At 38.0% G+C, this 22,818-nt stretch overlaps 1 protein-coding gene across 1 annotated transcript in view; it reads right to left on the bottom strand.

The window, feature by feature from the left end:
* MARCHF1 (membrane associated ring-CH-type finger 1) overlaps positions 1-22,818 on the bottom strand; it is a 544,235-nt gene that overhangs the window by 187,509 nt on the left and 333,908 nt on the right. The gene's annotated exons all lie outside the window — the stretch shown is intronic.

Below are 22,818 nucleotides of genomic sequence, written 5' to 3' on the forward strand. Positions count from 1 at the left end.
TAAAGCAGAAACTAACACACCATTGTAAAGCAATTATACTCCAATAAAGATATTAAAAAAAAAAAGATGCTGGACAAAAGAAGAGGGCACACTTTTTGTAATATTCCAATTATAGAATGGAATGTCCAAATTCTAGAATATTCAAACTACTCTAGAGATAGAAGAAACATGGTAGCCTCCTGGGGATGAGAATGGTGGGGGGTGGCAGGATGGAGGAACTGCCCCGGGACACAGGACCTCCTTTGGGAGAAGGTCATGTTCATTACATTGGTTGCAATAATGGTTTCAACAGGTCTATACATATATGAGAATGTATCCAATTGTACACTTTTAACAGTGGCAATTTATAGTATGTCAGTTATACGTCAATAACATTGTAAAAATATATTAAATCAGATCTTACCATTCTTCTACTCAAAGCCCTCTATTGCCTTCCCATTGTTTTGGAATAAAATTTGAAGTTCCTACGTTGAGTGAAAAGGTTCTACATAATCTGGCCCCTGTAACTCCATCTGGTCTCCCTCCTGGTCCATAATATATCAGACATGCCCCTGATCCGGAGCATTTACTATTCCCTCAACTGCACACATCTTCCCTACGAATCCTCACAGATGCTTCCTCACTTTCTTTATTCTCTAATCAAATGCCGCCTCCTCAGAGAAGTCTTCTTTGACCACAGCATTTAGAGGAACCCCTACAAACTCATCACGTTCCACTCTTGATTCCATTACCCCAACCCATTTATCTCCCTGGCTTTCATAACCACCCGGTATTGTAATAAATGTTTATTTATTTATTGTCCATTTACCCCATTTGAAAGGACAGCTATGGCAATGGAGAACCTGTATGTTCTGTTCTGTGTTAAAACTCCATCACCTGGAACACTAGCTAACATATTATGCACTCAGTAAAGATATATTGATGCAATTCCCTAGACAACGCTAAAGCTTTCGCTGTATGCTATTATTCTGGAATAGCCCTTGTCATTTCTTTAAAATTTTCCTTTCCTTTTTTTGTGGTCATTCTCATGATATGCTGGAGTAGTTTATGTGCTAGGATTGGAATCAAGGGGGAAAGGGGGGAGGGATAAATTGGGAGATTAGGATTGACATATATACACTACTAAATATAAAACAGATAACTAGTAAGGACCTACTGTACAGCACAGGGAACTCTACTCAGTACTTTGTAATGACCTATATGGGAAAAGAAGCTAAAAAAGAGTGTATATATGTATATGTATAACTGATTCACTTTGTTGTAAAGCAGAAACTAACACAACTTTGTAAATCAACTAGATTCCAATAAAAAATTTTTAAAAATTGTACATACTGCTCCCAACCTACCTTTTCCCAAAGTGAAAAGAATCATGCTGAAATGCGTAGTGATCTGTAAAATGTCTAGGAGGTAAGGAAGCCTAAGAAATATAGGGTGAAAAACATGGGCTATTTTAAAGAAACTAAAAGCTGTAAAAATCAATAGTAAATGACACTCAGTTATATCATATCTAAGAAATATAATAAAAATTTCCAAAGTGCTCAACTAGAATGCTTTTATTCTATTACAGTTAACAGTTTTTGTGCATGTATGAGCAAGAAATTGTTTTTCATTACGAATAAAATCTTGCCTAAGATATACTTTACTTTGTTCATAGTCGTTTAACCCTGATTCCTTTCTTAGTTTTCTCTCTTAGTACACAAAAGTGAAAGGCTCATAAATTTATGATGGACCTAATTCAGTTGCAGATGACATAAAAACAAACCATAACTCACACACGTGAAAGGAGAGAAAGAAGCGTAGGGCTGTGTTTAAACTTCTTTAAACCCCATCCTCATGGCTCAGGCACAGAGGCAGAGCCCTCTGTTCATGGAGAGAAAAGGAGGATGTGTCAGGGAGCAACCACTGTCCGACAGGGCCTCTGTCTAAGCATTTGTCAACTGGACAAAGCCTGTGGCCACGCCCCTTCGGTCAAATCACCTTCCAGCACTCACAGCTTTCTTTGTCTCTTCTTCTGGAAGCAGTTTAGGCTTCCTGGTGGTCTGGTAGGCATGCATTGAGGGTGCATGGTAGGGTTCTGTGTTACTCTGAAGTCTGCAGGCTGGTCTGCCCTGTAGACCTTGTTTACCAAAGTGGTTCAGTTCTTTTTTTTTTTTTTTTTTTTTATTGAAGTATACTTGATTTACAATGTTGTGTTAATTTCTGCTGTATAGCAAAGTGATTCAGTTATACATATATATATAAACTCTTTTTATATTCTTTTTCATTATGTTTTATCTCAGGATACTGAATATAGTTTCCTGTGCTATACAGTAGGACCTTGTTGTTTATCCATCCTATATGTAACAGTTTGCATCTGCTAACCCCAAACTCCCAGTCCAAAGTGGTTCAGTTCTGACTCTCGGTGCTTCAGAAAAGGCTGAAGGAGATCTGAGTCTGGTTTCAAATTGGCCTTAATTAGTAGAGTCAACAGAAAAATTCCAAAGGCATATTTTATATTCAATTCAGGCCCTTGAAGCAAACATGAGTCTTTCTCCGTTGATTTTAGAAATTTCCACAAGAGAACCAAAGTCTTCTTTCGGGCTTTGAAATAACAAAGCTGAATGCTTATGGGCCTGGGGTTTTGTTTCACTCGAGCCTTATCAGATCCCAAAGTATATTTAGCATCAGAGAACTGTTACATATTTTTTAAAGATTATTTTCATCATCTATTATTGCCTTTTAGGTAATATGACACATGAGACAATACATTTTTATGCAACAAAAGCTTCTTCGAATTGAAAAGTGATGTATTATCTGCCACCTGGTACTTTCGTATTAGATCCCCAAACATGCCCCAAATGTCTTTATGTACGTGATAAAGGGCTATTTTGCTTATTCAAAATGGTATTTTTAGAGAGTGCTTTATGCCAGGTGATTAACATCTCCCAAACTGCAGTTCTCACAAATGCAAAGCAGGAGAGAATTTCATTCTTCTGTTCAGGATGTAGCCTGAGAAAAACATTTCACTGCTATAAACACAAAACCACAGCTGGATAAATGGCAAAAAAAAAAAGCATTCATGAAACTTTAAAACCTGAAGCATCTTTTTAAATTACAAATTGCTTCAAACATCATATATTTTCCTGATACTCAGGCACAGTAACTAACCTCTACCTCCTTCCTAACTAATTTCTAGTTGAGGTATCAGTTGCTGCTGAGAATCCATGGATGAAAAAAGGAAAAGAGATCTGTAAGCCCATGGTTGAAATTTCAGAAGGCCCTTTTCCTTTTGTCAGATTCTTTTCAGATTAGTGATATCTGTCTTATGGAAGAAAATACTAGTCTGTCACAAAAATCAAGCAAATATTCTACAAAATAGAATTTGATAGCATTTTGATTTTCATTTCTTTTCTCTAAAAAAAGTTTACATGTGGAATAAATATTTGTTCGCATAGCAACTAATCTTACAACCCCGTACAACACACTGACTGTAAATAGATTTTATACTCTTCCTCCATGTGATACATTACAAAGACCGCTGGTAGGGTGGTCACTGAATCAGACTTTATACACTGAAATACGAGGACAACTAGACAAATCATAAAAGGACACAGTAGACTAGTTCATTGAACAAGTGATTATTCACAGATTATGGAGGCTAATTGTTATATATGAGAAAATTCAGTATGATGAAAAGGGCGTGCCTTCTCTTGACATTTATGCCAGGAAGAAGGACAAGACATGGAAGCAACCTAAGTGTCCACCAACAGATGAATGGATAAAGAAGATGTGGCACATATGGGGTGGGAGGGATAGGGAGGGTGGGAGGGAGACGCAAGAGGGAAGAGATATGGGGACATATGTATATGTATAACTGATTCACTTTGTTGTAAAGCAGAAACTAACACACCACTGTAAAGCAATTATACTCCAATAAAGATGTTAAAAAAAACAACAACAATTGTATGTGTGAATGACAGAACGGTAATTTCAAAGTACACCATATCTTTAGTAAAAGAACACTAAATTGAAATGCCATGAACTCAAACCACCGCCCCACTACACACACTTTTAAAAGCCTTTAAGAACACTATTTGGTATTTAACAACTAAAATAGTGTAAGAGATAATCAAATAAAATTCACTAACATGACATTCAGAATAAATTCTCAGGAGCAAAGTTTTCAGTCATTTAAAATTCTTTTATGTGCTAATTTTCAGAGATAATTTCTATTCACACTTTCATGTTAAGATTCAAGTCCATTTTCTTTAAAATACAGTAACAATCAACACTTAAGACTTCAAAGCATCTTGTCCTGTAGTAAAAACTATTTTTCTCATTTCTCAGTGGAGTCTAATTCCCTCTGATACGGCATTCCACTCATAGGTCAGAATGCCTGAGTGGCGGTTAAAGAAATAATAAATTGTGATTCACTTTCTTCTTGTTGCAATCACTTCTTGCCATTTACTTACCAACATGTAAATGACCTGGTCATTACAGGCAGGCTGCACGCTTGACCTGACCTTGATTCACAGCCACTTGAAATGAGAGACTTGATGATTGCACACCAGCTGAGAGAGAGCTCAGCTTTAGCCCCTGATAAAGACCGACGGCGTTGTAAAAACTAGCTAACCTCATCCACTGTCCCCTCCCTGCCAGGCTACTCTGCTCTAATCCCCCGCAATGCAGGGCACCCTTGTTGGTGTCACCTACCGTTACATGCTTCGGTCCAGGACAGGTCCTGTTTCACTGATGCAGGCAGAAGATGTAAGACTTGTGGATCAAAGACAAGGACAGTTTGTTACTTGGAGTCAGAGTACCAGCACTGATGCTGGTTGTCCATGGCTAATTTACCCTGGACAAAGCAGAGAGAGTCAGGCAGTGTCTACATTCAGCGGGAGGTGTAACAGGAGAGCAACCCTGGGCTTTAGGAACCCGAATCACTTGTAATGGCCGGAAAGCATGCCTGCTCAGTGCTTTGGAGGGACACATAGTCTCTCTCTTCCAAGGCTCTTCCTATATAGCATCCTTGGAGAGACGGTACGAACCTAGTGCCTCTCCTAGCCAGATGCGCAGAAATGCAAGAGACTCATGGAGACTTGTAATCCAACATTAATTTAACTTAATGTAATGCATTTTTGTTGTCTTCCCTGAATAGGTAAAGAGTGAAATGAAGAAACTCTAAGGCAGGTAGTTCACAACAAGCTATGCATCTTGTTACTCAAGAGCAACCAGAAGACACACGGTGGCAACTGGAGAAAAGGAGATTCCATGTCATCTACTGCAAAGAAGAGCCTTGCCATTTCTAATAAATGACGCTTGTCAGTAGGGACCTCTCCTTTCTTCCACTTAGACCCTTGCCCTTTTGTGAACTATCTTCTCTATTGTTTTTTCTTCTCTCTGTTACTCTTTTATCTACTACTCTTTATAGGGCAGAGGGTATGATGTAGAGCACACTACCTGGGGGTCAGAAGACTGGCTTCTAAACTCAATTCTTCTACATATGAGTTACGTGACCTTGGTTAGTCATTCAAAATCACTGAGTCTCAAGTGTTCTGCTATGTAAAATGAAGAAGTCACCTTTCCATTTCCAGCCCCGTTCTATTACCCCAGTTATTCTTTTATTCATGGTTTCACGGTTTAATTGCGCAGGACTGTTATTATGTGTGTGTGTATGAGGGAGTAGAGAATAAAAGAGAAGGGGGGGGAGAGAGAGAGAGAGAGATTAATTTGCCTTTAATGTCACCCTTAATTTGCTCCCTAAGGAAAACCCAAATCTTCATTTATTTATTAACTTACTTATTATGCAGTGTATTATGAAGAAACTGTCTGCTAGAAAGTTTTCAAAAAGGATCTATTCTGTCTAGTAACTGTGCATAATACATTACCTTGATCATTTTGATTGATTTCACAAAAACCCTTGCCGGTGGGTATACCTCCTGTCACCTATAGGGGGTGGAATAAGGATGTGCTCTGAAAGCAGAGACATGGATTCAGATCCTGAGTCTGCCCCCTTTGAACCAGTGATCTTAGATAAGTTACCTAACTTAATCTTTGTTTTTTCATTAAAATATCTGAATAATAACCTATATTATGAAGCTATTCTGAAGATGATGCATTTTTTTGGAATATAGATGATATACAATATTATGTTAGTTTCAGGTGTACTATATAGTGATTAGACATTTGCACACATTATAAAACAATCTCCACAGTAAGTCTAGTAACCATCTGTACCCATGGGTTTATGAAATGTTTCATGTAAATTACCCTAGTACATACCTGATGTAGATAAATGTAAAAATTTCTTACCTCCCATTAAAAAAACTAGGAAACCTAACATCAGGGTGTTTACGTGACTTGCACAAGATCCCATAGCTGGTTTCCCTCCTATGTCATAGATGTTTCCTGAAGGAAATCTGTCTCACAGGAGGTCTGGCCTTTACTAGTGGAGACCGGGACTGTGGTATGTTCACTCTGGCTTTAAGCTTCTCTCACCGCTCCAGCCAGCCACCACAGGGCACACCAGGTACTCTGGACTGATATGTTTGAATACTATTTCTACTTATGTCAACATTTTTTTATTATGATCAAATATATATAAAATTTACCATTCTAACCATTTTAAGTGTACAATCCAGTGGCATTAAGCACCTTCACCATGTTGTACAATTCTACTTACCTTTATCTCATCCTGTCATTTCTACTTTTATATATGCTTATTATCTACATAATGAATGAACACAGTAGTGTATTCATTTTTGAATTATTTTTTAAAATACAGCACACTGAGGGTGTGCTTCCAAAGTTTTTTCATGGGTACATGACCCCAAATCCTGGAGACCACGGCTTACGGAAGTGCTCTTTTTGACCCTAGACCAAATCCACCAGTTGAGCTGTGCTCTCCCTCGGTACTGTCTCTTCTCATTCCTCTTCCTTAGGCTCGCTGGGAACACTGAATGAAGTCAAACAAACATGATAGGCAACCGACCAGTCCTAAAGGGGATTAACTTTCTACTTCTGAAAGATTAGGACCCGTCACATCACCAGGAAAGGTTGAGACAGAGAAAACAAGTGTTGCAATTTCGTTGTTGCACGCGGGCTTTCTCTAGTTGCAGAGAGCTACTCTTCATGGCGGTGCGCGGGCTTCTCACTGCGGTGGCTTCTCTTGTTGCAGAGCACGGGCTCTAGGCGTGCTGGCTTCAGTAGTTGTGGTTCGCGGGCTCAGTAGTCGTGGCTCGCGGGCTCTGGAGTGCAGGCTCAGTAGTTGTGGCGCGTGGGCTTTGTTGCTCCGTGGCATGTGGGATCTTCCTGGACGAGGGCTCGAACCCGTGTCCCCTGTATTGGCAGGCGGATTTTTAACCACTGTGCCAGCAGGGAAGCCCTAAATGCCATTTTAAAGCTGACACATGTTTCTACGTATTGGCTGGAATTAGAAGCTTCAAAGGATTGAAACTAGAAAATGGGCATTTGAAGAAACAAAATATTTTCCGAATTTTAACATGACACTTGATGAACTTTTTTAAAATTAATTTTTATTGGAGTATAGTTGCTTAACAATGTTGTGTTAGCTTCTACTGCACAACAAAATGAATCAGCCATACATATACATATATTCCTTCCCTTTTGGATTTCCCTCCCATTTAGGAAGATGGTATAGATGACCTTATTTGTCAAGCAGAAATTGATGAACGTTTTAAGTGAGGCTAATGTAAGAAAAGTATTTACCCATGTAAATGAACAGTCTCTAGATTTGCGAAGTAATACAAATTCACTCCTTTTATGTTTTTGTCATAGATTGCTTACTAATATAAATTAAATTAGTAATTCAAAATCAGTCCTCAAATAATTAGAATTATAACTAATCTCAGGGGAGGTTCTTGCTGACTCCTGTGCCCCAATAGATTGAGTAATTTAGACATTAAGGCATGTATTATTGATTCTCGTGACTGTCCTTCTGGGCTTTAGAGGACATGAGACCACTCTATGAATGTAGGCATGAGGGCTGAGGTGGGAGCGAGGGTTCCTTTGAGGGAGATGGAATTCTCTCCATCTATCCTGGAGCAGGAAGGATGGAGCCTTGTCCTGGGGTTGAGAAGAATCCTTTTTATAGCTGGTGTTAAGGAGAGTTCGGTTTCGGATCCTGACGTGAGAGAAGAAGGTCAAACAGGATTCCAGTGAAGGCGAGAGAAATTGGCCCTTGAAACATGGAGGTCGGCTACAAGCAATGGAGAGAGAAGGCCTCACCTCTGGGAACATTTATGGCCAATAGGCTCCAGGAAAAATATGTGATCTTCAGTTTAAAGTTATATTTTTCTTTCCTTCCCTGATAAGACCAATTGCCAAGCTCTCAGTAATAAATGCAATATGCATTGCTCTGCTTTGTGGAAATAGGAGAAGTACCCACTTGTTCTTCTTCTGGTGGCAGCAGACTGAGGAACTCCAGTCTGATCTCCAGTCACCACACTCCACCCCCTCACTCATTACCCTCCTGGTATTTCCAGCAACATCTCTGGGACTATTATGTGGGCATAAGCTCCATGGGGATCCCTTATGAGAAACTCTCATTTACTCAATTATTCCTGGAGGGCAATTGCACCGTAGGAATGCAAACAGATGGGAATAGTTCAGATTGTATAGCTCAGTCAGTAGAAATCAGGACTAATAAAGTCAAGGTCAGGAGATTGTTCTCTATGGTAATCAGAGACAGGAAAATAAGATGGTATATGAGAGAGAGGTAATATTGAAGCTCTTATCTCTGTGGCTGATTATGGTAAAGTTAATGTATACAGAAAAGGACACTAATTACCCCACCTAATTTTGCTTCTCCGCTTAAATAGATTCAATTATAATAATAAAAAATGGAAAGGTGATACACCTTCTTTCACAGAGTAGTGCTTAACAATTTGCTGAAATTGGTAATCTCTCTTAGACTTAAAAAAATTATAACAGATAAATACCCTGAATGTGGTGCTGAAATATGCATTCTGTATCAATTCAGACTCTCAAATGTGTGACAATAAATTGTGGCTGTAGCTGCAGCTTTGGTTGATATGCAATAAATCACCTCAGTTTTAGTGAGAAGTACTTCAAAGAGAATTATTCCCTAAAATATTAAATTAAAAACTGACCTCTATTTTCAAATCAATTTTTACTTCATGAGCAGATGCTGGAACAGTTTTCAAAGTGACTGTACTTAACCCATTCTCTGGGAGCACTGATTGATTTATTAGTATGGGAATATTTTGTTACTACGAGAAGACTCCAAGGACCCACTGGGTGATTTTTCACAGAATTTTATTTGTATTATCAAACCAAAGTCTTTTTTCCCTATAGTACAAAAGGAAATAGACATTTTACTCTTATCTTATTCTGTTTAGGGTGATGCTTTGCATATTTCAGGTGCAGAGTTATAGTAAAAGTCCACACATTCCAAGAATAACATGGGAAAATAGCATATTATTCATCTGAGTTCAATAGACTCTCTATATAATAAGCATTTCCTCAGGTCTTGTCTAGATAAATATCAGTACCATGTATTGAAATGAGCTTGTACTATAGAGTCAGTTAGAATTTACTGTTACTTAAGCTCTCTGATCATCAGTTGTCTTGTCTGTAAAATGTAAAGAAAAATACCTAATTTGTTGGTAAATATTGTGTGAATGTCAAATTTGTAAGATATAAATGTGCCTAGAATAACACCTGGCAAATGAAGAAGTATATTTGTAGAGCATTTCCCCCCACTCCCGCTTGATTGTGTATGGTTTACATCATAGTTGAAAGGTGAGAGCCCAGCCATAAATTGGCCCTAAAGTAAAATGTAAGGTTCCTTTTATGTATGTGTATGTAGACTGCCTCATTTCACAAAGGATTGAGACAACTTACAAAAATATAGAAAACACAATAAAACTGAAAGTAAAATTGAGCCAGAAAATATACTGATAGACTAAAAAGTGTAAAACTGGAGAGTAAGATAATATGCAGATTATGAAAAATAGACATTAAGTTCTACATTTTTTCCACTAAATAAGGCTGAAAATTTGGCTCTGAGTGACCAAAGCCAAAACAAAAACAAAACCAGTTTCAAACTCTGATTACCTATTTAAAAAACCTAGCAATCTCACACCAGAAATGAAAATTTTCATAATACTTAGCTTCAAAAATTGTTGTATGGCTTATTTTTCAAGGAACATAGTAATGTAGTGGACAATGTACTCACTCACACACTCAAAAACACAGAGGGAATGGGATCCTGGGAAGAGGGCAGAGTAGGAAGCTCCAAGAATCCGTCTCCCCACCTAGACAGCAATCTCACTGGCAGAATCTGTCTGCTGGAATGATTTGGGAACTCTGGAGTTCATTAAAAGCTTAAAATTTCCAAGAGAAAGCTTGGATGGTAAATGATGGTTAATTTGAGTCCATTTCAGCTCTTAACTCAGTAGTAGCTACCACCTCCCACTGCTTGGCCCTGTGGCAGGTGGCTGTGCATGTGGTCCAAGAGCAGTTCACAGGAGCCAGGGTGGGCAAAAAGGACCTTGTCCTCCAAATATCAGGGATCTGTGCTCTGATTGCCTGTTCCTGTTTCTGATCTCAGACATGAGGACCAAGAGGCAGGTGGCTACTGTTGCACCCCAAACCCCAATTGTTACACACACCTCCACCTCCTCCAGCTGAAGGGACTCCCAGGGGATTTAAATGGTTGACATCCTTCCCCACTCCCTTCATTTTTCTCTTTTTTCTCTTGTGGGAGCCAGACAGTAGTGACTAGGACATTCAAAAGCAACTGCATAAATGGGAGAAATTAGAAAGTACTATATGTGCCTAGGGAAAGGAGCAGTCTCAGAAAAGACCTGAGATGACCTTGAGTTCACACTTCAGGCTGATCTGCAGCACAAAGACAGCCTACAATAATAATTCTAAAAAATAAACAAAAACAAAAAATTTCAACAAACCCAGGAGAAGGGGGAGAATCTGATTTCCAGAGTTACCACATTATTAGATTCAAAAGTCCAGTTTTCAACAAAATACCCCAAGGCGTACAAAGAGACAGATAAGTATGGCCCACTCAAAGGAAAAAAATAAACAGAGAGTGTCCCATAAAAAGACTGGATGGCAGATCTACTAGACCAGGACTTTAAAACAACTGTCTTAAAGATTCTCAAAGAGCTGAAAAAGATGTGGAAAGAAAATTATGTATGGATAAAACAGAAACATCAATAAGGAGAAAATCTAAAAGGAAACCAAAAAGTAAATTCTGGAGCTGAAAAGTATAGTAACTGAAATGAAAAATTCACTAGAGGGATTCAAATACAAATTTGAACTGGCAGAGGAAAGCATTAGCAAATTAGAAGTTAGGACAAAGGAAATGAGCAAGTTTGAGGAACAGAAAGAAAAAATATTGAAGAAAAGTGAACAGAGCCTAAGGACCTTTTGAGTCCCATCAAGTAGACCAACATATGCATTGTGGGAGCCCCAGAAGGGGCAGAGATAGAAGGGGCACAGGGAGAACTCAAAGAGAGAATGGCTGAAAACTTCTCAAATGTCATGAAATACATGAATACAGGAAGGTCAACAAACTCCAATAAGATGAACTCAAAGAGACCTCCAGGGACATGTTATAATCAAATTTTTGAAAGACAAAGACAAAAAAAAAAAAAAATCTTGAAATCAGCAAGAGAGAAGAAACTCATCACATACAAGAGCTCCTCAGTAAGACTGTCAGCAGGTTTTTCACCAGAGACTTTGGAGACCAGAAGACAAGGGACAAATATATTCAAAGTATACAAAGGAAGATTGTCAACCACAAATTCTATATCTGGAAAAACTGTCCTTCAAAAGTGAGGGAGAAATCAAGACATTGCTAGATAAACAAAAGCTGAGGAAGTTCATTACCATTAGATCTGCCCTGAAAGAAATGCTCAAGGGAGTCCTGTAAGTTGAAATAAAAGGATGCTAGACAGCTAATTGAAGCCATATGAAGAAAAAAGATCTCAGTAAAGATAAATGCATGGGCAATTATAAAATCTAGTATGTTATAACAATGGTTATTAATCCAGTTTTTATTTTCTAGATGATTTAAGAGATTAGTACACTAAAAAAAATTACTAGTTTAAAAGCTAGCACTATTATAATTTTGATGTGTAATTCTACAATTTGTTTTCTACATAATTTTTTTGAAATGAATACATGTAATCAATCATTAGTGTAAGTTTTTGGAAACACAATGTATAAAGATATAATTTTGTGACAACAACAACTGAAACGGGTGGGGATGGAGCTAGCTGTAAAGAAACAGAGTTTTTGTATGTTACTGATGTAAAGCTGGTATAAACTCAAATCGGTGTCTTATAATTTCAGGATGTCAAATGCAATTCCACAAAAAATTATTAGAACTAATAAAGAAATAAGAAAAATATTAGGATACAAAGTGAACACACAAAACATCAGTTACATTTCTATACACAATGACTAATCCAAAAAGGAAATTAAGAAAATAATTTTATTTACAGTAGCATCAAAAAGAATAAAATACCTCAGGATTAATTTAACCAAGCAGGTGAAAAATTTGTTCAATGAAAACTCTGAAATGCTACTGAAAGAAATTTAAAAAGACATACAAAATGGAAACACATCCCATGTTCATGAATTGGAAGGCAATATTGTTAAGACATCAATAACTTAATACTTATTGTTTAGATGTCAGTACAAAGTGATTTGCAGATTCAATGCAATCTCTACCAAAATCCCAGTTCTGTTTTTTGCAGAAATTGAAAATCCCATCCTAAAATTAATATGGAACTTAAGGGGCCTCAAATATCCAAAACAATCTTGAAAAATAAGAAAAAACCTGGAGGATTCACACTTCCTAATTTCAAAACTCACCACAAGCTACAGTAATCAAAATAGTGTGGTACTGGCATAAAGACAGATATATTAATCAATGCAACAGAACTGAAAACCCAGATATAAACTCTTGCACATATGGTCAAATGATTTTTGACAAAGGTACCAAGATAATTCAATGGAGAAAGGAGAGTTTTTTCAACAAACGGTTCTGGGAAAACAATACCACATGAAAAAGAATAGTTTGACACTTACCTAACACCATACACAAAAATTAACTCAAAATAGATCAAAGACTTAAATGTAAGAGCTAAAAGCATAAAATTCTTAGAAAAAAAACACAGAGTAAAAGATTCACAACATTAGATTGGCAATAATTTCTTGGAAGTGACACCAAAGACACAGACAACTGAATAAGAAATACAATTGGACTTGATAAAAAAAATTTTTTTTAATGTATATCAAAAGCCCTGATCAACAGAGTAAAAGTCAAACCACAGAATGGGAGGAAATATTTGTAAATCACATATCTGATAAGGGATTAATATCCAGAATATAGAGAAGTCCTAAAACTCAACAACAACAACAAATCCAATGCAAAAATGGCAAAAGACTTGAATAGAAATTACTCCAAAAAGATATACACACGGCCGATAAACACATGAAAAGCTGCTCAACATAACTAATCACTACTATTAAAACTACAAGGAGATACCACCTAACACCATTATGGATGTTAAAAAAAAGAGAAAATAACAAGTGTTGGCAAGGATGTGGAGAAATTGGAATCCTTGTGCACTGTTGGTGGGAATGTAAGATTTTTTTCTAGCTCCTGTGGAAAATAGTATGCCAGTTACTCAAAAAATTAAAAATAGAATTACTATATAATCCAGCACTTTCACTTCTGGGTATATACCCCAAAGCATTGAAAGCAAGGTCTTGAAGATATATTTGTACAGTTATCTTCACAGCAGCATCATTCACAATAGCTAAAAGGGAGAAGCAGTCCAGGTATGCATTGATGAATGAATGAATAGGCAAACATGGTATTTACCACAGTGGAATACTACTCAGCTAAAAAATGGAAGGAAATTCTGACAGAGGCTACAACATGGCTGAACCCTGAGGACATTAAGTGAAACAGGCCAAACACAAAATCCAAATATTGTGTGATTCTGCTTTCATGAGGTACTTAGAGTCGTCAAAATCATAGAGTCAGAAAGTAGAAGGAGAAGGGTTGTTGCTCGGGGCTGGATGGTTGGAGGAATGTGGTGTTATTCTTTATTAGGTATAGAGTTTCAGTTTTACCAGATTCAAGGTCTTCCGGAGATGGACGGTGGTGATGGTAGCATAGCATTATGAATCTATTTATGACCACTGAACTGTACACTTAAAGATGGTTAAAGGTGGCAAGGCTTATGCTATGTGCATTTTACCACAATTTAAAAACTGGAAAAAAAAACTGTAGGGAAGATCCCTTAATGAGGCCATAATGCTAGGTTAACCCATGAACACCGTCTGCTGGAAGGTGGGCGGGCATGCTGACTCCCGGTGTGCAGTTCTCACAAAGCTTTGTACTGACCCTTCACGTCTTCTCACGCATTCTGCTCAAACAGTGCAGCGTCTGATCAAAAGTGACGTTCTTCAACTGCTCATCCCCGCAGCAGCAAGCCATGGGAAACCTCTCAGGAGCTGGTAACGTGACAGCAAGGAGCATCCTGCGTGCAAGACGCTGCTCTTCTCTTCTGCGGAGTTTAGGAATTCCCTTTCACCTGAGAGAAGCTGGGAAGCTTCTGTAATAGACACCCTCATTTTTTAAAAAAATAAACTATTTTTTTGGAGCAATTTTAGGTCCACAGAAAAACTGAGCAGAAAGGACAGAGATTTCCCATATACTCCTTGATCCTACACATGCACACCTCCCCTACTATCAATAACCTGCATCACAGTACTACAGCTTACAACTGATACAACTGATGAACCTATACTGACACATCATTATCACCCAAAGCCCGTGGTTTACATTAAGGTTCGCTCCTGGTGTTGTACATTCTATACGTTTGGACAAATCTGGAGTGACCTGTATCCACCATGATAGTAACATACAGAGTATTTTTCACTACCCTAAAAATCCTCTGTGCTTTGCATGTTTCATCCATCCATCTTCCCTAACTCCTGGCAACCACTGATCTTCTTACATTCTCCATAGTTTTGCCTTTTCCAGAATGTCATGTAGCTGGAATCATACACTATGTAGCCTTTTCAGTCTGGCTTCTTTCACTTAGAATTTTGCATTTATTATTTTGCCTCAGGCTCTATTTCTTCAGAAACATAGGCTAAGGCACCTGGCACCCATACCAAGCTACTCATAAGCTAGCAAAGTGGCTTCATCTCAGGATCCCTCATCCTCATCATGGTACATCAGCAGTGGGGGAGTTTTGTAGACTGAGGCTTCTTACTCAGAGGCACAAAGTAAGAAAGATAAGTAGACCATTAAAATGGTCTTTGACCTTGAGCACATTTTCAAAGCTGGGTGAACTTGATCAACATTTTCTAAAATAATACCCTGCTGAGGTACAGGAAACAAAGTTCAGAGTCTGCCAATGGCACTGTTTAGTAGGAGAGACACATAATTTGAAGCATTAAAGGATTACATTGCCAGTGTCATGAGGGAATAGAAAAATTTCATCTCCTTTCAGGGAACTACAAAGAAAATTGTCTTTCATGAAGCATAGCACTTATAAGAGGGGAAAAGTACTTTCCCCTGAGAATTTGTAACTATAACTACCCTGAATTCACATTATCTGGCTGGACCAAAATACCTCAAGCTGAGAATTTACTTTAAAGTGATCTCAAGCTGGTAGTGCCCTGAGGTACTGGCAGAAGCAAATATAAATTTTCTCTGATGGAACTTAGTTTTAGATCTCAAAACAATTCCCACAGGTAATATTCCAAGATATATGAGCTCACAGTCAAAACTCAAAATACACAAGAAAACATGGTATCATATATGAGAACCAGCAAATTAACTGACAGCTGAATCTGACATACAAAGTCTTCAAATTCTGGAAGTATGAAATAAACAGTATATTTAAAATGTTTAATAAAATAAATGAAGGAATTAAATATATGACTCAAGAAGAAAAGTCTATTAAAAATTATCCAGCAGATTCCAAGAGAGATCAAATTGAACTTCTAGAACTAAAATGATGTATAATAATGTAATAATTTAAATTAAAAACTCTGGGATTGGGTTTAACAATAAATTAGATTTGCTGATGAGATAAATAAATTTTATAGAATATGGCAAAGAAATAAAAATACAATAGAGACGTGCAGAGATGAATAAATGAGTGAGAAGTTGTAAGATCTATCTAGCCAGAGAAGACAGAGTGAGGTATTCTAGTCTTTTACTTTTCCACGTATATTTTAGAATCCTTTTGCTAATTTCTAAAAAAAAAAAAAAAAAAAATGCTTGTTAAGATTATTAATAGTATTGCATTGCAACTATAATCATATTGAGAAGAACTGGTATTTTTGTGATTTCCTGTCTTTAATCTATGAATGTGGCATATCTATTCACATTTATTTAAATCTTTTTCCCTGCAGGTGTTCATAGTTTTAGGTGTACTGGTATTGTGGATTATTTTGTTGACATTATTCCCAAGTATTTTATATTTTGAATGCCATTGTAAATAGTATTGATTTTCTATTTCATTTGAAAATTATTCTCATAAATAAAGAGAAATATAATAGATTTTCTCCACCATCTGGTCATTTGTAAATAAAATGATTTGCTTCTTGCTTTCTGATTTTTAAGACTTTTCTTTCTTTTTCTTGCTTCTCGCCCTGGCAGGGAGCACCAGTAAAATGCTCAATAGAAGGGATGAGGGTATTCATCCTTGCCTTTTCCACATCTTAGGCAGTTCTGTCTTCACCACTGTGTATAATGTTAGCTATAAGTATTTGTAGATGGTCTTTATTAAATTGGGGGGGGGTCTTTTCTCTATTTCTAGTTTATGGAGAATTTTTACCATGAACAGTTATTAAATTGTGTCAACTGTACCTTGTGAATCTACCGAGTTGATGGTATGATGTGGTTATATAGATTCTCAGGGACTGTTTTGTGAAATCAGCCAACAGAAGCTAAACCATTAATATATCCAAGTATTGGCTTCTGTCCTTGTCCTTTTCTATTTCATTCCTTTTGTCCCTCATTCTTGCTTCTGGTGAATGAAATGTTTAAGATGATTCTGCTTCCTAGAAATCCCAGGCCCAAACACCTTATACCTATTAAAGACACAATCAATAGTGAAAAATATTCTACAGAGAATACAAGACTCAGATGGCTTTACTTATGAGTTCTCTCAAACTTTCAATGAGAAAACAGTTTCAAGCAAGACAGACTCCTCTGAAAAATAACAAAGGATGCCTCTGCCTCATTTTATGACATTAGCATAACCTTGATACCCAAACTAGAACAGTTAAGAGAAAAACTTAAAAGACAGTCTAATTCATAAACATAGATGCAAAATTCTAAACAAAATGCTAGTAACCAAATCTATGGATATCGAACAAGATAATAAAATTAACAAATTTGTATTTCTCTCTGATATGTAAGAGTAGACTAAATTTAGAAAGAATTTTTCCATTTTACCACATTAACAAATTTAAAATGTTTATACTAAAAGATATAGGAAAATGATAAACTTCAGGATCAATTCAAGATAAATATTCTTTGTAAAATAAGAATATAATTGAATTTTCTGTAACTGATGTAAGAAGAGATACCAAAAAAAAAAGAACCAGGGCATATTTATATTATACTTAATGTATAACACTAAAAATATTTTTTTCAAGATTAAGAATAAGACAAGGATATCAGCTGCCACCACTTCTATGCAACATTGTCTTGGAGTCTGAGACATGAAAAAAGGCACAACAAAAGGAAAGAAAAGACAGAAGAGAGGAGAGAAAGAATATCAAATAGCCACTTTTTTCAGGAGATACAATTTTAAAAAGAAAAATTCAAAAGTATCTACAAATAAATAATCATAATTAACTAAAAAAGCCTTTTGAAAATTCCTAGATATAAAATTAATATATTACAATAAAATGCAAATTTATATACTACCAAAAATTACAATATATGATATATGAATAGATATAACATCAAGTGAGCAAGAGCTTTATGAGGAAATTATAAAATTTTATTGAAATACAGTAACATAGACTTAAATAAATAGTGAAAAATACCTAATATTCATGACTGAGAGATACAATATTGAAGAATATCACTTCTCAAGAGATACATAGATTTAATGTAACTTTGGTCTCACTTGCTTCATTCAAATACTGTGGGATCATCATAAGTGTTAAATGTTATTGTTATAAAAGGGAGAAAAGACAAATCACAAATGTGAATACAATGTTTGTAGAACACATAATTGACATAGGATTAATATACAGAATATACATAGAATACTTGAAAAATAATGAAATACAAAAACCCTATCAGGGGGACTTCCCTGGTGGCGCAGTGGTTAAGACTTCATGCTCCAAATGCAGGGGTCCTGGGTTCAATCCCTGGTCAAGGAACTAGACCCCAAGGGCATGCCACAACTAAGAGTTCTCATGCCACAACTAGGGAGCCCGTCTGCTGCAACTAAGGAGCCTGCCTGTCGCAAATAAGACCCAGCCCAAACAAATAAATGAATAATTTTTTTAAAAAAGCAATGCTGTCATGAGCACACACATATACACACACACACACACACACACACACAACTTTTCCCTGCCAGGAAAAATTGACAAAAATAGTCTAAATAGGCACTTTAAAGAAAAAAAATCACAAATGTTCAATAAGCCTGTGAAAAGTCATTCAATCTCATTTTGTAATCATAAAATATAAGCAAATCCATAAGATAGTATTTTACTTCCTTTAAATTGGCAAAAACTAAATATTTTAAAAATATGAAATCTTGGTAAGAATGTATTGCTATGGTTAGTAGTCTGCAAGTGGAAATTTAAATTGCCACCACTTCTTTGCAAAATAAGTTTTCATTACCAATAAAGCGGAAGGTATGTGCCCTTTATGCAAGCTTCTTCAAAAGAGCGATGAGTACGTGAAGTTCTTTCCATGTGTTCTTTCAAATACAGACATAAATATATACAATGAACGTTCTTTTGCATTTACTCATTTAATAAAAACAAAATAAGATAAAATGGCTCCTTGGCACTACCTTGATCACTGAGATTTCTTCCTGTGTAAGGATACTATGCTTTTAAAATTTTTTATTTTAACATTTCAGTTATTTAATGTTCAGGGAAATGCCTTTTCAGCCTGCTGGTGCTGTTTTCTTCTCTGCTTTTAATTGTCACAGTTCCATTTTCATTGGCTGCAGAAGGAGAGATGTTGTCATAAACACCCCCCAGAGACCCAGGGATGGGGGACAAGGGAAGCCTAGATGGGCCCTAGTCCTCGAATGCCGAGATTCACTAGCTCAGGGTTGCATCACATGGCTGGAAGCCTGTGGACAGGACCTGCTGAAGTGAATTCACAGGGTCTCTGTGAGGCAGAAGCAACAGTTCTCATGCTGAGAAGACAGAGTGCGACAAGGACAAAGCATGAGCAAGAAGGTTTCCTCCTCACTCTATTATAGGTACGATACAGCCACAGACGGCAACGCCCGTAGGAGGGATGTCTGCTGGCTTGGGAACTTTGAGCAGTACCTACTTTGTGGGGACATTGGTGTTATTGGACCAATGCCAGGACTAACAGCAATAGCAGTAGAACAGCAGATATCACTTAGGGGCCCTGGAGTAGACGGAACAAGAGACAACTCCAAGGCGTATCAGAAATAACGGGATATTTCCGTTAAGACTCCTGGTTGCAAGTGACAGAAAACCCAACCTGACTTGATTGCTATGTTGCTGTTGTTTTCGGGTCAAACCTGCTCTCAGGAGCAGCTGTCTCCCCTTTTGCTGATCTCTGTCCTCCTCCGCCTCTGGTTTCATTCTGAAACTCCGTAGAGCTGTGATCATTTCAGACAGCTCTCACCTACATTCTTCCAGGTTTAAGTCCAGCAGGGAAGGAAGCCTTCCTCTATCCCTACAAACCCAACAAAATCTCCAGTCTCATTGGATTAGGTCTGTGTCGTGGGCATTGCTCCTCCAGCCAGAGGTGGAACCCTTTCAGATCACCTGAACCAAGCGAGGAAGAGGGGTTTGCCTAAAAAATAAAATCTATGATTGTTGCTGGAAGAAAGAGGACAGAAAGTGGAGAGGAAAACAACAAATCTCTACTATACAGGATGAGATTCGTAAGACTAGATGTCCTGGATTTTTCAGATGAGATCATGTACTAGAGAACAAATTGGTTACTACTGATAATGACACTACTACTAATAAAAAGCTGACACAGAGGATGTAGGGGGGCAAAATCTGCCATCCCAAAATGTGTCCCTTTGGCGTGGTAATTATTTCAAGCTGAAAACAATCGGAGGTAAAAAGACTCAGGAAGGACCTTTGATCTTCCCCCTATCTGGCTAAGAGAAAGTGGATAGAGGACCTGTTCCAGGAATGAAGCTGCCACCATAGTGCACTAGTATGAACTAGCGTTGTGGACGGGGAGGAACTTAGCAAAGTCTGCTTGTTAAAATTCCTCTCTGGGTCCCATTGTCTCTGCCTGGCCCAGCAAACATTTGTTTACCAGACATTTGCTTCTCCATCTCCACGTGAAATGACTTCCTCCCCTCGGAAGTCCCAAATCACTACCTCAACATGCTCTTTTGCTTTTAGCTGAAGACGGTATTTAAGGTGAGGATTTTGGCCATTTTGGTGACTTACTCAGCCCTCCTGTGTCTCTCCCATGTAGACACGTTATTAAATTTTGGTTTGAGTTTCTCCTCTTCAACTGTCTCACGACAATTTGATCCTTAGACCAGCTAGAAGAACCCAGAAGGGGAGAGGGCCATTTCTTCCGCCCTGACAATGACGAGGACTGGGTCCCTTGGACCGCTGGCTGCAATCTGGGGATGATCTTTTGGGAAAATTAATACTTTTGTATGATCCATTTCTACCACCAGGACCTTGCAAAAGCTCAACACCTAAAACCCCATGATTACGAATTTTACTGCTTTGATTTAAGCCTATTAAGGACTCTGCTCCTAGGTAGAACGTAAAATGTCATTTCACACTTACGCAGGGATAAGAATTTTTTTCAGAAGCATTGAGATGAGGGGGGGAAGATGGGGGGGAAGGAAGCAGCAGGGGAAAGCACAGATCACAAGGATAAATTCTGCAATTTGGCTCCTGACTCATTATCCCCTTTATTTTTTATTTTTTTAATTTTTTGGTTTTGGTTTTCTTTTTTGGCTGCATGGCTCGCGGGATCTCAGTTCCCGGACCAGGGACTGAATCTGGGCCACGGCAGTGAAAGCCTGGAATCCTAACACTAGACCACCAGGGAACTCCCCCTTTATTTTCAAACTAGTGGTTTTCAACTGGGGTGGTCTCCCACCCCGGGGGAATTTGGTCATGTTTGGAGAAGTTTCTGGTTTTTCCAAGTGAGGAGGGCTGTGATGATGATGATACGGGGCATCAGGCAGGTGGAGGCCAGAGATGTGTCACATCCTATGATGCAAAGGAAAGCCCCTCACAACAAACACTATCCAGCCGGCACAACAGGCGCGCTGAGGTTGAGAACTCTGGAACTCTGGGCTTAGACTTATCGTCAGACTGCTGGATCAACAAACTGCAGTGAGATTGCCTCCTCTGCTACCTCACGGGCTGGCGTTCTTTGTGACTCTGGTTTCCAACAGCAGGTCAAGCCTGTGCCACCAGCTCACCTAAACTTAGGGCTGGGAAGTACCCACTTCAGCAGATGTTGCGTGTTGAGTCCCTGACAACGCTGGAACTTCTGTTTTTTTCTGTCAAGTTAATTTCCAAACTTAACATCAGCAGTGAACACAACTGTCTTGCTGTGTCTTACCCTCTCTCATTTTGAGCAGATCATGCAGAAAGAAAGAAAAAGTGAGCCACATAGCAAAGATCTAACTTTTCTCCTAAAAGAAAAGGACTCAAGAGGTGAAACGATTTGTTTGGCTGGTCCAGGCACCTTTGGACTACTGAGCATCTGAAAAGGAAAATAAAATCACCCAAATAATTGGGGAAGCAATGCTGTATTTCTATTATAACAAGGGAGCTAGTAAAGAATATAAATTCTTGGTGAGGTTTAGATTGCATGAGCGAGCTCAATAAATTTGGTGCTAGATGAGAAATTTCCTAGAGGACATAGAGAACCAGGTAAAGGTGCACACAAGCTCTGTCATTCCAGGGAAGTAAGGGGTATTACAGTTGAATCCAAGTTACTGGGCCTTACCTACTATCAGATATATATTGGTGGCAACCTTACCCTTCCAATGAGTAAGGAGAGAGATTTTACTCTATGATGTAATCTGACCTGACCTGTGGATGCAGCCTAAGTGATCCAGATGCTTCTCGTTTTACGGCTACTTGTGACTCCTCAAAGCAACTCAAATACTACTGAACACTTACAGCAACATTGAGCTCACAAATACTTTCACATACAATTTATATTTAGAACATCACAATAGCCCCTAGACAAGAATGAACATTGGGATACAGAGCAAAAAGGATGCTTTATGCAAAGTCATAGAGCTAGTAAACCTGGAGCCAGAATCCAACCCTATTTGTCTAATTCCTATTCCAGGGCTTTTTCTACAGCACCAAAATAGCTTCTATTCTTAGAGAGATCAGTGGTATAAAAGGAAGCGTGCACTGGTGGTGGGAATGTAAATTGATACAGCCACTATGGAGAACAGTATGGAGGTTCCTTAAAAAACTAAAAATAGAACTACCATACGACCCAGCAATCCCACTACGGGGCATATACCCTGAGAAAACCATAATTCAAAAAGAGTCATGTACCACAATGTTCACTGCAGCTCTATTTACAATAGCCAGGACATGGAA

This window comes from Physeter macrocephalus, chromosome 7 (assembly GCF_002837175.3).
Source record: "Physeter macrocephalus isolate SW-GA chromosome 7, ASM283717v5, whole genome shotgun sequence".
In the NCBI taxonomy this organism is placed as follows: domain Eukaryota; kingdom Metazoa; phylum Chordata; class Mammalia; order Artiodactyla; family Physeteridae; genus Physeter; species Physeter macrocephalus.